Source organism: Anas platyrhynchos, chromosome 24, assembly GCF_047663525.1.
Source record: "Anas platyrhynchos isolate ZD024472 breed Pekin duck chromosome 24, IASCAAS_PekinDuck_T2T, whole genome shotgun sequence".
NCBI classification, from domain to species: domain Eukaryota; kingdom Metazoa; phylum Chordata; class Aves; order Anseriformes; family Anatidae; genus Anas; species Anas platyrhynchos.
In genome coordinates this window covers 5,120,847-5,134,568 of record NC_092610.1, presented here as the reverse complement: position 1 = coordinate 5,134,568, position 13,722 = coordinate 5,120,847, and the positions used below count along the sequence as shown (strand labels likewise).

General features: G+C 46.4%; 1 long non-coding RNA gene across 2 annotated transcripts in view; it reads left to right on the top strand.

Annotated features, from left to right (window-relative positions):
• Positions 1–13,722, top strand: part of LOC110351955 (uncharacterized) — a 171,167-nt gene that overhangs the window by 429 nt on the left and 157,016 nt on the right. For both annotated transcript variants that reach the window (XR_011804792.1, XR_001187912.5), the window contains exon 2: positions 11,886–12,625. This is a non-coding gene — a long non-coding RNA (uncharacterized lncRNA). The remainder of the gene's footprint in view (positions 1–11,885; positions 12,626–13,722) is intronic.

Below are 13,722 nucleotides of genomic sequence, written 5' to 3'. Positions count from 1 at the left end.
GAGACCTTGCACCTGGATTCTGGAATTTAGAAACTTGGTGGTCTCAGCACTATTCCACCTTGATGGTTTCATCCCTCTACCTCCTCAAGATCCACCTGGTCCCATGAAACGTGTCCTGGAGCAACTGGGAGCTGCTGGGTGAGTGCAGCCTTCCCAGGTACACATGAGGCTTCTTTCACTATAACAGCCCCTTTGTGACTCTGTTTTCTGTGGCTCTTCCTTGGACAGATGTCTAGTCCTATGTTGTTTAGTTGAGGTGTTGTTTCTGTGTCAGGCTGCAGTTATCTGGCCGAGCCACAGGATGAAAAGCAGAGCTTTGGGAGCTGCCAAGCATCCTGATGTGATCTGTGCCTTGCTACGGACTCAAACCGCAAGAAAAACTGAGTGGGTGGGAAAGTTGTGGAACAAATGTTATTCCATGCAGAGGAGAACTGCCAAGGGGGGGTTGTTAGCCAGTGGCACCAAATTAAGAGTTTAAAGTCTTTTTTCATAAACAGTTTCTTCAAATGACTGGCTTGTTAGATCTGTGTGGAGCTTGCCCTGTTGGATAGCATTTGCACTTTTCATTTGAAGCTGGCTGCATTTGCAAAAGCTTTTCTTGCAGGGTGACTGCTAACCACTGCCAAGGTTGTATCAAATGCTAAACAATGCTTGGTTTATCAGACAGCACTGCCCACGTCTTAAAACTTCCAAGTCTGCTGTTCTGCAAGAAGAAAATAGTGGGGAATGCAGAATTAAGAAATGTAAGGGAGGTAAGACAGAGGCTGGGCAGGTCCTGTTCCTTGCTGTGCCAAGGGGTACAAGGGCCAGAGCCTAGAAACACCCTGCTGGAGGCCAGGAGCTCACTGTGCCAGGGTGATACCAGCATGGAGATGGGGACCAGAGGCACAGGAGGCTGGAAAATGCTGACCTCAGTGTGAGGCCAGAGCCTGGTGCTGGACAGCCTCACGTCCTCCCTGTTAGGCACTGATGTGCTGGGGCCCTGCTCCCCCAGCTCACCGCATCCTGTCCTGCTCATCTCCAGCCTCAAATCAAGGAAAACAGGAGGAGTCAAGGCTGGAGCAGCCCTTCACAGCGGCTCCTTTTTTCACTGCTCTCTATTTCTCCATGCTATTGATTTATTCCTTCAAGATTTAGCTTCCATTTGCTGGGATTTTTTATTAGTCGAGAGTTTGGGACAGTAAAGAGCCATCTGTATCATCCGTCTCTTCTTAGGCTGTCTCCTGTCCTCCCCTGCCTCATTTTTCAGGAGGCAGTGGGTGTCGTGAGCCTCTGGGTTTGGAACTTGTTACCTGGCTCCCCCTGCCCCTGGTTCTTTAAGATGCATACTCTTTGGTGATAAAAACCCATTACAGCCTGCATGAACGTTGGCTTTGTTATTTATTGCTCTCTCCTAAATAATATTCTGAGATTTGGCTGCCCTTCTTGCCACTACTTAGCCTTCTATCCCTCACTCTGAGCAGCTGGGATGCTGCTTTTTGCCTCTTTTTTCCCGAGCCAAACTTCTTTGCAGGCTATAAAATAATGATTTGACGGGAAGAGCACAGGTGACAGGAAAGCATGGTACCTCGGGCTTGATTTAAAGAAGGGGGAGGCAGCCACAGCTGAGAAGTGGATTGATGTTAATTGTTCCATCAGATGATGAGAGCTGGGCTGCTCCCTCAGTGAGACTGAGCGCCTGGGGTCTGCTGTGCTAGGCACTGTACAAATCACAGATGCAGATCCCATTTCTAAAGGGGCATTCTAATGAGATGACATAAATGAGCTAATTTGTATGTTCCCATGCTCGGAGGGATAAAAGCCAGCCAGACCCCACGGCTTCTGAGTTGAGGGTTGGGGCCAAAGGCTCGGACAGCAGGGCTTCCCTCCTCAGGCTCTTCATCCCACGAGCATCTCCTGATAGCAAGCAGCAAATTATTTCAGCTGTTCAGAACCACGCGTGTGAAGCTGCTTCAGGTCAGCTTTTGGCCTTGTGGGTCAATGCTGGCTTCAGAGACCAGTGCTGCAGGAGGGAGAGTCGTGCGCTGAACAAAGCGCCCACCCGTGCCTTGAAATCTGCTCAAGGCAGCACGGACTGGAGGAGAGGAGCACGTGGGGAGGCTGGCACATTGTTTTCTTGCATTATTACTAGGGCATTGCTGCTGTGGTGCTGGGTGAGCCCCCAGCCTCTCACCCCACAGCTTCACCATGCACTGAGAGCAGGACTGAGGCCAGGGGGGGAGGCTGCAAATAGGAGCTGCAGCCAGGGAGAAGTGGAAGAGGAGGGTTTTATGAAGCTGGCTGAATTAATCGAATCGATAGTTTTAAGTACTTAATACTTAAAGTGCTTCAAGTGTTGGTTATAAAAGCCTGTGTAAACATAATGTATAAATACTTGGTAATTGACAGCTCATTCTGGGAAAATACATCTCCTGTAAGTTTTGTGTGCGCATACTGCTTGTTTAGATACATAATCATAATTTATGTTGTTACAGAGTGTTCAGGTATTAATCAACTGTAACAATAATACACGGAGTTAATGCTGAGTGCATCCCTCCTAGCACCATCTGCTTGGGTAGAGGAAAAGGCTGGCAAATAGCTGGCAAGAGCAATTTTGTGATTTAGCAGAAAACACGGGAGGAAGCTGAGCTCTGTAATGGACAGAGATAACTCCAAATGAATTAAAATCTGCACATTTTGTGCGTACGCTTACCACCAAATCATAATGACATCATGGTCTCTGCTGAGCTGCTGGATCTGGTGTTTTCAAGTGAACTTGAGTCTTTAAACCTAAGCTGGGCGAAGTGTTAGAAAGTGCATTACAGGAGAAAATCCTCTGTTGCCTGAGGGCTGGTACAGCTCAAGAGCTTTTCCCTCTTTTGTGTCTTTGTGATTCCAAGATCTGCTGTTGTAGGATTTTATACAGAACTTCAGGATCAATATTGTTCTGGAAGCAAGTGTCACAGCACGCGTCTGTCAGTGTGTGTCCAAGCTGATTTTAGAGCAGATTTTTATTTGTGCATCTGTTTGGGCTAAACCAAGAGGCGTCAAGAGAAGAACCACAAACAGGCAGCAGAAGTGTGTGGCCAAAATGAAAGCTGCATCTGTCTGGGCACGAAGTGGAGTCAGGGCTTCCTTGCTTTCCTGGTTTCTGTCCCTGACTTGACTCACCAAAAGAGCATTTAAGCCTACATTTTAAGTTTTGCCGTCAATTTAGAGAGGTATTTTCAGTCGTGAGTGGAAGCTAAGCACCCCTTTAGCTCTGATGGATTTGAATAGAGCTTGGAAATCTCCTTGATCCCTGGGATTTAACCATGTGCTTGAAGTTTAAGTGCATGCTGAGGCTCTGCTTCCACTTAGCTCCTTATCCCAGGAGAACAGTGCTCTTAAATGCCATTTTACCAGTTGAGCCAGGTCTCCAGGTTTCTCCCCATCCCCAGGGTTTTGCTGCAAGAAGCTTTCAAGGCAAGGTGCTGTGATACCTGCCTCTTGTGTTCGGCATCTTTGATAGTCAAAAAGGTGTTAGCTTTTTTTATGAAGATTACCAGCATAAACCAAGAAGATGAAATGTTTTAAAACCCCACCTATGCCAGTGTTATGTGTGTTGGCTGATAAATCAGTCTCCTTATCAACTTTTCATGCATCGCAATGGACTTGGCAAAGATTAGCACAAGATGAAAGCCCTTTATTACCCTCATCTGCAGACTTGTGAACATTCGCACTCAAGGACAATTTCCCACACCTTATCTGGACGGAGGCAGCATTGATTTAGCTTACATTAACCTTTTAAGACCTATCAGATTACACTGGATACATTTCACTTGATAAGAATTTAACTCAAGTTTGGTCTCTGCCATTCTTCTGTGCAGCTGAGTCCTGTAGTATCATATTAATCACGATCAGGCAATCTGCTTCGGAACTTTTGGTGGTGAAGTGTTTTTAATCACAATTTTAGTTCTAAAATTACTGACCAATCCTCCCAGCCACCTCACTCATTTTAAATCAATTGTTCCCAGGAACATTTAGCTTTCTAACAGAAAGTCTGTGCAGCACTGTTTCAAGGCTAACTTAAGGACATAACTCTCGGACAATCCTCCTTATGTCCTGTACTACCTCGTTCTCTTTTGTCTCAACTAGTTTCATTTTATCAAGATTCATACCCTGGCTTTTGGTTTGGGGTCTGGGGAAGAAGTTTTGAAGATGGAACCTCATGCCAGGTAGCTAATTTCGTTGCACAAAACCTGATCTGGGTCTGCAGATGAACAAAAAGCCCATGCACCTGCATGTCTAGTGGTTTATAAAAACAAACCATTCTGCATCTTTCTAGTTCCGTGGAGGTCCTTGCACATATGCAGTTGGCAACTAGAGGCTGTCTGTGTGTGCACCACAAGGAGCATAAGTAAGTAATAGCCAGCAGCAAAATGATGCAAACGGCCAGTGTGCAAGCCCTCCTATGGAGGATGCTGCTTGCATAGCCTCAGGTTGCTTAGAAAAGCATCTTTACTAGTGTCTGAAGTGGGATCCCATCAGAGAGGAATTGCTTAGAAAGGGAAATAACTGTAGTTTAGTACCAAAACAGTGGCTTCCATGTGGCTTGCATACATCCTTCATTGTGCCTGTTTACCGTGGATGACCCTGCCTGGGGATCTGCCCTGTAGCAGACTCTGCAGCAGACAATTCTGTCCTTACATCAGTCGGGTAGGAGACATCTGGTACAAAATGTGCCGTCCTGTCCAGTGATTGTTAAATCAACATATTTAAAACACGGTTTGGTCAACCCTGTGCAGCATTATCTGCTCCTTCTGCTGTTTCTTTTCTTGACTTAATAAACCCTGTTAGGGGAGACCTGGACTCGGTGAGGTTGTCAAACCCCAGGGAGTAGCATTACGTGACATCTTGTGACATGTATATTACAAGGCTTCTGGAAGGAAGCTCACATCACTTGGGAGAGGAAATGCTTTTCATACCCCTGGGAACTAATTATGTCAGTTCAGTTGGAAGCAGAGTTCTTGCGCCACACTGTTTTGTCCTTTTCAGTATTTTGCAATTTGATTGATTGCCTATTCTGCTCCTTTCTCACAGATTAGTGAGGCTGTAAATGGAGAGAAAACAGAAGAGGCAGCCCCATAAAACCAACCAAATACTGAAGAGATCAAAGTAGCACAGCACAGGAACATAACTATAAGTCACTGACTACAGGTGGCATTAAAGATGTGGAGGGCTTGTTCTCATGGAGATTGTAATAAGAATAGTAAATGGCACAGTGCTAATCTTGGCTCAAGATAAAATATTTGCAGTGACTATTGGAAAAACAATGGGGGTATGTTGAGAGGCAGAATGGGCTGTAAATCTCCTGAGATATAGTATAAATAATTTTCCCTCAAATAATCTTAATAACTTCTTAAAGGTATCTCCTTTTAACAGAATTTATTGTGATTCCTAAGGGTCTTTGAGGAGAGCTGGTATGTAATGGTAGACAAAGCGCACCAGGATGGCTTCTCTGGCTCTGACATGAAATGGTACAGCACAGCTCACATCCACACCGCTAAAAGTCTCTCTCCCCAGAAGACAGGGAGCCTTGCATCCTCAGGAGGAGTGTTGTCCTGTCTGGCTTTTGGGAACTGTCCCTTGACATTGGCCTTGGTGTTCTGTGCCCCAGCATTGCCCCACAAGCTGTGAGCTCCTGGCTCAGACCAAAGGCAAAGCAGGGAGCATGCTATGGGTTAGCTGCCTTGGATGTTTGTATAAGTACATGAGTTGATGATTTCTTTAGTTCAGGCATCCACTTGCTTTGCAGGTATTTCTCACATAGGCACCTCTGCAGGAGCACATGGACATTGTCCTGCTGACAGCACTCCCATTGCAGGCAAGTGGGCTGGTGTATGCCTTGTGTTGTGAAATCCTGTGGCCGACAAAAGCCCTCCTGGGCTTCTCCACGTATTCAGGAAAGGGTGGAAGATCTAGGATTAAATGGTTTCTCAATTTACTAAAGTTGCAATTTCTAGCCATTGGGATCTCCCTGGGAGGACTGGATTGTTCTCACTGCCTATGGATGTGTGTGGAGGTACAGGGAGGCGATACACACCAAGTGCCTCCTGTAAGTGTGCTTTCTGTGTCCTTTGGGATAAGTCATAACTACAGGAACCAAGAGCCTTATTTGTTGAACATGAAACTATTCTTGGACATCCCTGTGGAAGACTGACCAGTAGGGGTTTTGAAACTTTGGTGTAAGCTATGTGTGCCCATGAGAGTAAGCGGAAAAGGCGGAGTGCTTGCCTCTGTTGGTGTGGAGTCAACCTGCTGAGCTCTGGGCACTGCAGGAGGCTGGCTCAGGGGAATCCAGCTGGGATTCTCTCTGGCCATGCAAGCACTCAGATAAATCCTTTCTGGTAGGTGAGGTGGTGGCTGCAGGCTGTAACCTCTCCACCAGCTTGGGCTAGCTTTAGAAGGGGACGTGTCACCGCAGCCTGCTGAGGACAAGTACTGGTCTGTGACACAGAAATGAGGAATTACTATAAAACTCCCCAATTATTGTTGAGATTGAGAAACTGTTTAACTACCTTGCCTGGCTCTTTCTGCTGCCTCAAACTTGGTGCAAGGGCAAATCTAAACCTTTGTATCCAAAACTTCAATAAAGTGAGAGAAGACGAACAAGAGTGTACTAATCCTTGACTACTAAATTTATGAACTTGCTAGTATTAACCTTTTGTTTTATTGCCTTTATGGCCATACTATAAAATACAGCCACAGTAAAATATCTGCATATCTGAACTGTGCTGCCCGGAATGGTTTGTCTCCCAAAGATGAAGAGCCTTTCCTCCTGCGGTGAGAATCCCCCGGGGACTTGGGGGGCACCTCTGTGTTCAGAGATGCCTGCAGCCAATACAGATGAGAAGGGTGATTGCAGGCTTCTGTGGATCAGAATCTAGTTTCTTCTTGTGGGCTGTAAGGGCTTGGCTGTGCTGCAGGCTGTTGGGGTTGGGGTGCGCTCTTGGCTATCATCGACACGTAATCAAGTAGCCTGTAATGGTCTGAAGGCTGCGGGGGATGACTGCTGAGACCTGATGGAGGTTGGAAGGGAAGAGGATTTGAATCGTGCCATTTGGCAGGCTCTCTGTGTGTTTTTTATGCTTGCATGTCTGAAGCCAAAGAGATGATGTAGGAAAAACCATCTGTGGTTGGACTTGTGGGCTATCTGCTCCCTGCAGAGGGCCCAGGTCTGCAAGAGCTCGGTGTGTTAGTTGGGTGGGGTGAAGGAGTGGGGTGTAAGTGCAGAAGGTAGTTCCTCAGCCTGGTGAAAGGTGGATTTTGGTTTCACGTCTCTGGTGTGTTGCTGTTGATGACCAGCACTGTGTTAGTGCAGAGAAGCCCCACTGCAGACAAGGTTGTCCTTGCTCCTGGAGCTGCGTCCCTTAACCTGTGCAGAGCACTCCTTGGACTCTGAGCATGCTGAGCTCCTGCAACAGAGGGCAAGCCTCAGCACATGCAAACCAAGTCCTGATGCCTTTTGCCCCAAGCAGCTGAGCAGTGCCCTCCAGAGCCCTCAATCCTGAGATGAAGTTGCTGGGCTTGTATCCAAACCCCCAGAGATGAAGGCAGCACATGTAGGGATTTGTCCACATCACCACTGATACCCAGTAGAGCTCTGGTGGTTACAGGGACACACTTGAACTGAATCAGAAACCCACTGGGGAAAAAAGAGTCCGTGTTCTCAGCCAAAGAGCCATGAGTTGTTTAATTAATCATTTTAGTCAAAGAGAACAGAAAGAGGCCCTAAGTTTGCCGTGCCATTTAAAGGAGTGTGCAGGTGGGCCCACAAACCATGTACCTGAGCAGTTCTGGCAATGCACGGTCTGCTCCAGGTGCTGCACCTGCCTTGCATCCTGCTCTGCCAGCAGCCTGTGCTTCACGTAGTCACAATGCTGCACAATCACACTCATCAGAAGTGCTTGCTGGGATGTTTCTGTGCCTCTTCAAACACGGGATGAGCTTCCACCCAAAGTGCTGTCCCATCTCTTCGGGCACAGTTGCTGCTAACGGGTCTGCTGGGCTAGCAGTGACCATGGAGCTGGCTGCTGGTGTGAGGTGGTGCTAACAAGGCTGAAACGTTGCAGAGCAGCTCAATTCCTGTGTTTTGCCGTATCTCTAATGCTATTTTACAGTGATGAGCTCGTTATAGAAAATGAGCTGTCGCAATACCCATCATCACAGCTTATGGTTAAGCAGAAAATAGGCCTTTTTTTTTGACAGCTTTTGGACATAATAGGGAATTCATACCTTCACCGGATGTGATAAATTTGCAAGGGAAATTATAAGGCAACATGGGTTTTGCGTTATTTCGTGGAGCTGACGGGAGCACTTTGCAAGTACATTCAACAACTCCAGTCGTGTTGATTAGCACTGATGGCAGCGTATCTAACGGCCTCATCAGAATTGCTTGTACACCGATTGTCCTACTGGAGTAGTTATCTAGGAGCTTAAACAGCAATGATAGCATCTATTCTGCAAGCACCTGGCCATGTGTGAGTAAATATAGCAGCACTGAGTGCTTGAGGTGCTGTAAGCGGCAGGCTGAGTCTGCTGGGATCCCTGGAATTGGGGTCTGGGCATCCTGAGGGCAGTGGCACTTGGAGCGTGGTTCAAAGCCCCATTGGGGCTGCCAAGGGGTGGGAGGAATCGTGTTGGTGTTAGCAGTTGTCCTCCTGGCCCTTGTTGGCATATGCAGGCTTAGGACATCATCATTCTGGTGATCAGCTAGCAAAGGAGACCCAATAATCCTCAGGTTTGTGCTTTCAGAGCACAAACACTCGCAACACAAAGCTCTGAGCTGTGTCTAGCAAAAGGAGCATTGCTGTCAGGTATGGAGATAGGCTCTGGTCTTTTTTTTTTTTTTTTTTTTTTTTGCCTTCCTGCTTGTATTGTGTGTATCCCTGAGCAGCAGCAGCAGAAGGACTGACAGATGAAGTTGGTTCGTGCGGTACCACACAGCATCAGCCAGTTCTCTGGATTTAAACAGGGCACCCAAACATGCAGTCTCCGTACCCCCTGCAAACCTGGGAGCTTTAGAATAAGGTTGGCAGCAGGCTTATTGTGGTAACAAAATCCTGGGGCTTTCATCTCAAATTCAGTGTGCTGGGTCATGCAATCACTGAATGGTTGAGTTTGGAGGGGACCTCTGGAGATCACCTAGTCCAGTCCCTGTGCCGAGCAGGGTCACCTACAGCAGGTTGCACAGCATCACGTCCAGGCAGGTTTTGAATATCTCCAGAGAAGGAGACTCCACAGGTCTATGCTGCAGAGACAGGACACAGGATGTAATAGGATGTGGTTTAGTGCCCTCTTCCTCCAGTCTTAGTGGCATCATTTTCCAAAGTAATTTGACTCTCTGGGAGCCTTTGAAGAATGTTTTCCATGTCTCTGATAAGATCCTCCACATTAAGCCATTCTCATTCATTGCCAATTCACCACTTGAAGCTGCTGCTCCACTTATTTCTTCTTGGATGCCTGCACAATGCTCACAAAACCCAGTCTGGCCGGCTCAGTTGTCACATGCTGGGGTTTGGTGAGCACAGTGAATTAGTGACTCCTGGCACACCCATCCCCTCCTTCTACATCTCCTTCCCGAGCCATCAACACCTGCCCGGGGGCTGGCAGAGCTTTGCACAGCCTCTGCTTGGGGACGGTGGGAAAGCAAGTCAATTGTTCCTCATCCATCACCAGCCAGTAAGTGTCCTGTGGCCAATTCCAGTAACTTCTCGGTGTTCTGGCTGACCTAAAGGACGCATTGATGTAGGGGCCCTAGGTTCTCTTGCTGCCTTTGCTCTCTGCTGAGGGACTGCAGGCAGATTCCTCCTCTCCCTCTGCCTCAGTTTCTCTGAGCTCTAGAAGCAGAGAACATGCACCAGCGTGCCTTTGGGGACCAAGCGATGAGCAGCACAAACAAGAGCCAGGCTCCTCTGCTGAGGCTCTGTATTGACGTATCTGAATTCACAGCGATTCCTCTGCATTGACTTGGGGCCCTTTTCTTACTCTATATTTCTATTTGGCCTTTTTTAACTTTGGAAAGAGCATATCTAACTTCAAAAGCTGCATGGCCCTTCTTTTTAACCCGTGATGAAGCATGCTGATTTCCTGATTTGTATCAACAGTTGGGCAATTTGGGGGGTAGAAGAAGGAAACTATATATAATATATAACAATATAATAACTAAATGTATATAATATATATATAACTACATGTATATATGGTGTTGTACATGATGTGATCCCTCCCTTCTCTTCATGTAACTTTCCAGCAGTGCTGGCTATTGGTGTCAGCTCTATAGACAATATCATGCTATATGCAGTTATTTTAAAACCAGCTATAATAAACCCTTCACCATGAATCCTGAAGGCTTCTAGACTTGGACCTGAAAACCACAGGGGTAAAAGGGTTGCTGCAAGGGTCTGAATCTCTGAGGGTATCAGACCACCTGAAGATGACTGCTCTTGCTCAGCTGCAGGGTTGGACAGGTGAGCCTTAATGCAGTGGCAGGTTCAGATATGGATCGGTACATACAGATGACAAGATGGGGAAGGCAACAGATGGCTGGGAGGTGGAGGCAGAGCATCACACTGCACAGCCTGCAGCAATAGCGTCCTTTAGCTCTAAAGCTCAATGGTGTTTGATTAGCCCACACCTGCCTGCTCCTCCAAGGCTGGGAGCAGGAAAAATGATCTCCCCTGATATGCAAATTTGGATGCAGTTGAGGAGAGAAGGAAATAAATCTGGAAATCAGGCACCAATTTCAACCCATTTCTTGACAGAGGTTTGACTGATTTCCCTTCTCTCCAGCTGGCTCAGAAAAGGCTGTATGAGAAGATTGAAGATTTCTTTCTCTTTGCACCATTTTAATGAGAGGGGAGGGAAGCGTGTGGCTTCTGTGGACCATGCTGTACTTGAGTAGTCAGGCATTTTCCAACACATCTGCCAAACTGTAACACCAAATCTTTTGAAATGAATTCTTCAAGTATTGTACCATTTTCATCAGGAAGACTCCCCAGATGCAAAGCTGTGTGATTTGGAGTAGGAGCACTTCCCAAAATAGCTAATAACGGGTCACTTTGCCTTGGATTGAGTTAAAATCCCAGTGAACTTGAGTTGCTCTGGTGTAAGTGCTAATCACTGGACTCTTTTATTCTGTGCTAGAAATGAGACTCAAAAGATCTTATCTGGTGGGGCCGGAGGGGGAATGTGGCATGAAGCTGCAGCAGTGTTGAAAAGCAAGAACTGTCTTGTACTAATGCAGTTCCCTTTGCTGAAGGGTGTCTTTCCTGGTTTAAAATTCTCAGTCTTCAATTAAAATCAAAGTTAGACAAGTAGGTAATTGCTCTGTAGAATAGATATTTTCACTCAGTTTAGGAAATCAGCTGATACTGCTCTCAATGGAAATACCCAAGTTGTCTGCGAAGAGCTGAATCTTTGGTGTTCCTGTCCCTGGACTAAAAGCCTGAGCAACCAGACTGGGACTGTGCTTTTGTTAAACAATGCTGTGGCTGAGCTTAACAGACCTAAAAGGTTTTGGGAGGTGGTGATGGAACACTTGCTGTCCTTAAAAATCAATAATAAGGATCTTGTCATCACCTGCTGTGGAAGTGGAGTTATTTTAACCTATTGAACCTCCAAACACCTTTGTAGCTTTTCTTCTAAATAGGTATTGGTCTTTCTAAAGCTTTTTGTTGTTGAAGTTAGAACACAATCTTAGCTTCTCTCATATCAAAAAGGGGGAAAAAGGCCTAAAATAAGTTAGATTGGATGGTAATAAGAAATAGCTATAAATTTGTTTTGTGATACCATCCAAAGCACTCCTCAGGCTTTCTCATTTTTGATCCAGTGCACCGAGCTGATACTGGTGTTTTGTATTCCAGGTGGATTGATGAGTTCCCACACCAGCCAAAGACATCCTGCAATTCAGGGGAGCAAGACAGGTGCATCTTCCCTAATAAGCCAGGCCAGATGGAATGGCTGTTGGGCCAACGCTCCCCACGAAGTGCAAATGTACCTCTTATGCCAAGGAGCCTTGGTGCCAAATGGAAGGGGAGGGAAGAGAAGAGCACATGACTGCAAGTTGAAAGAGGAGCTTTTAGCCACCGTGCTGCACTTGTTGTTGACTTTAAACTCCTCCACCTAAGGCTGGCTGATGAGCTCAGGGCTTCCCTGAGGATGTGGAGAGGTGCTTGGTCTGCCGCGATCTGTTCCAGGCCCAGAAGGACACTTGGATGACTGGAGCATGCCAGAGCCAGGTGAATGATGCCCAGGACTTCCCAGGCTAAGAGGCTGCTGGCAGACATTGAGCTGCTGCTCTTGGCTTCCTGCAGCCTGCACCTGCCTGGCTAATTGCTCCTGGGTGGAAGATATGCCTTGTTTAGAGTGCAAGTGGTGGAGTCAGGAGCTCAAGGCAAAGTGCAACACAACAAAACCAATGTAAAAATGAACAGTAAGGATGTGCTCGCATGGGCAGATGTCTTAACGCTACAGTTAATGAGAGGCTGAGACCTGCGCTGTGTAGGCACGATGCAGGAAAAGGCCACCGTCTGCAGGAACAACGGGATGTTTGTCAGCGCAGGGAGGCAGCAGAACAGAATCTTCCCACAAAACCCAGCAAACAGTAAGTTGACATCAAACATAAATTTTGGAGGAAACAAGTGTATTGGTGATATTGGGCTAAGTCCTACCATCTTGCCTTTATTTTTTTAAATAAGGGAAAAGTTTCTGGAAATATCTACATCTCATTTTTTCATTGTAACATCTTGATTATTTTTCTAATCAAACTCAATTTAAGGCAGTGAAGGCTTTGGGGTGGGGAGATCCGTGTCTTAGTGGGTCTGCAGTTTTTGCTTGCTTTCTGGTTGTTTGGTTGATTTTCATTCAGTCTTAGTTTAAATGAATAAATCTCTGCAGAATTGGCTCCGAGTGATAGGCTTCAACACAGCTGTGCTGCAAGGAAAGAAATGGAGAGAGAGGGAAATAGTCTTGCAGCCCTGGCACTAACTTTGCTAAACTGAAGTGTTGCAGGGGTGGGAATGCATCCTGGGGTTTGGCAGCGATGTTGGCTCATGCTGGCCCAGAGCGTGCATGATTACAGCCTCAGTCTGCTCGTGCTCCGTCTGTAAAACACAGTAGAATAATGGCACTTGCAGGCATCACTTGGGACAGGCACATGCTTCCGAGCACTGGAGCTGTGGAAGAGTGTGCTGTGCATGTACTGTGTGAGCCAGCACTCCCTCACCTCCTGCCCAGTTCCACATCCCTATGGGGCTGTCCCAGCTCCCACCAAGACCCCGGGGAAATCAGAGTGTTTCCTTTGCGTGCAGTATTGAAAATGTGGGTACTTGAATATTTCTTATTTGAATACAATTTGCTTTTAGAAATAATCTTTTATGTTAACAAATATTAAAATGATATACCTAGGGAATGCTCAGAAGTTCTGCGAGCCAATATAAACATTGTGATTTTTGGAGGATCGAGTCATAAAAATTTATAGATTTTTCACTTTTTTTTCCCTCTTCAAAGTAAGAGTCTTGGAAATCTTTAAAGCTGTTGTGGGATGGGAAATCCGCTTTTCCAGTTATCAATTTCCTTCAATTCCAGTGGAAGCAGTGCTCCTTAATAGTAAGCTGGGAGGGCTAGTATTCATTAACAAGGCTTCAAAACCTCATCTCTGTGGTAGATAAACGATGTATGTATTTTGAAAAGTGTTAATAC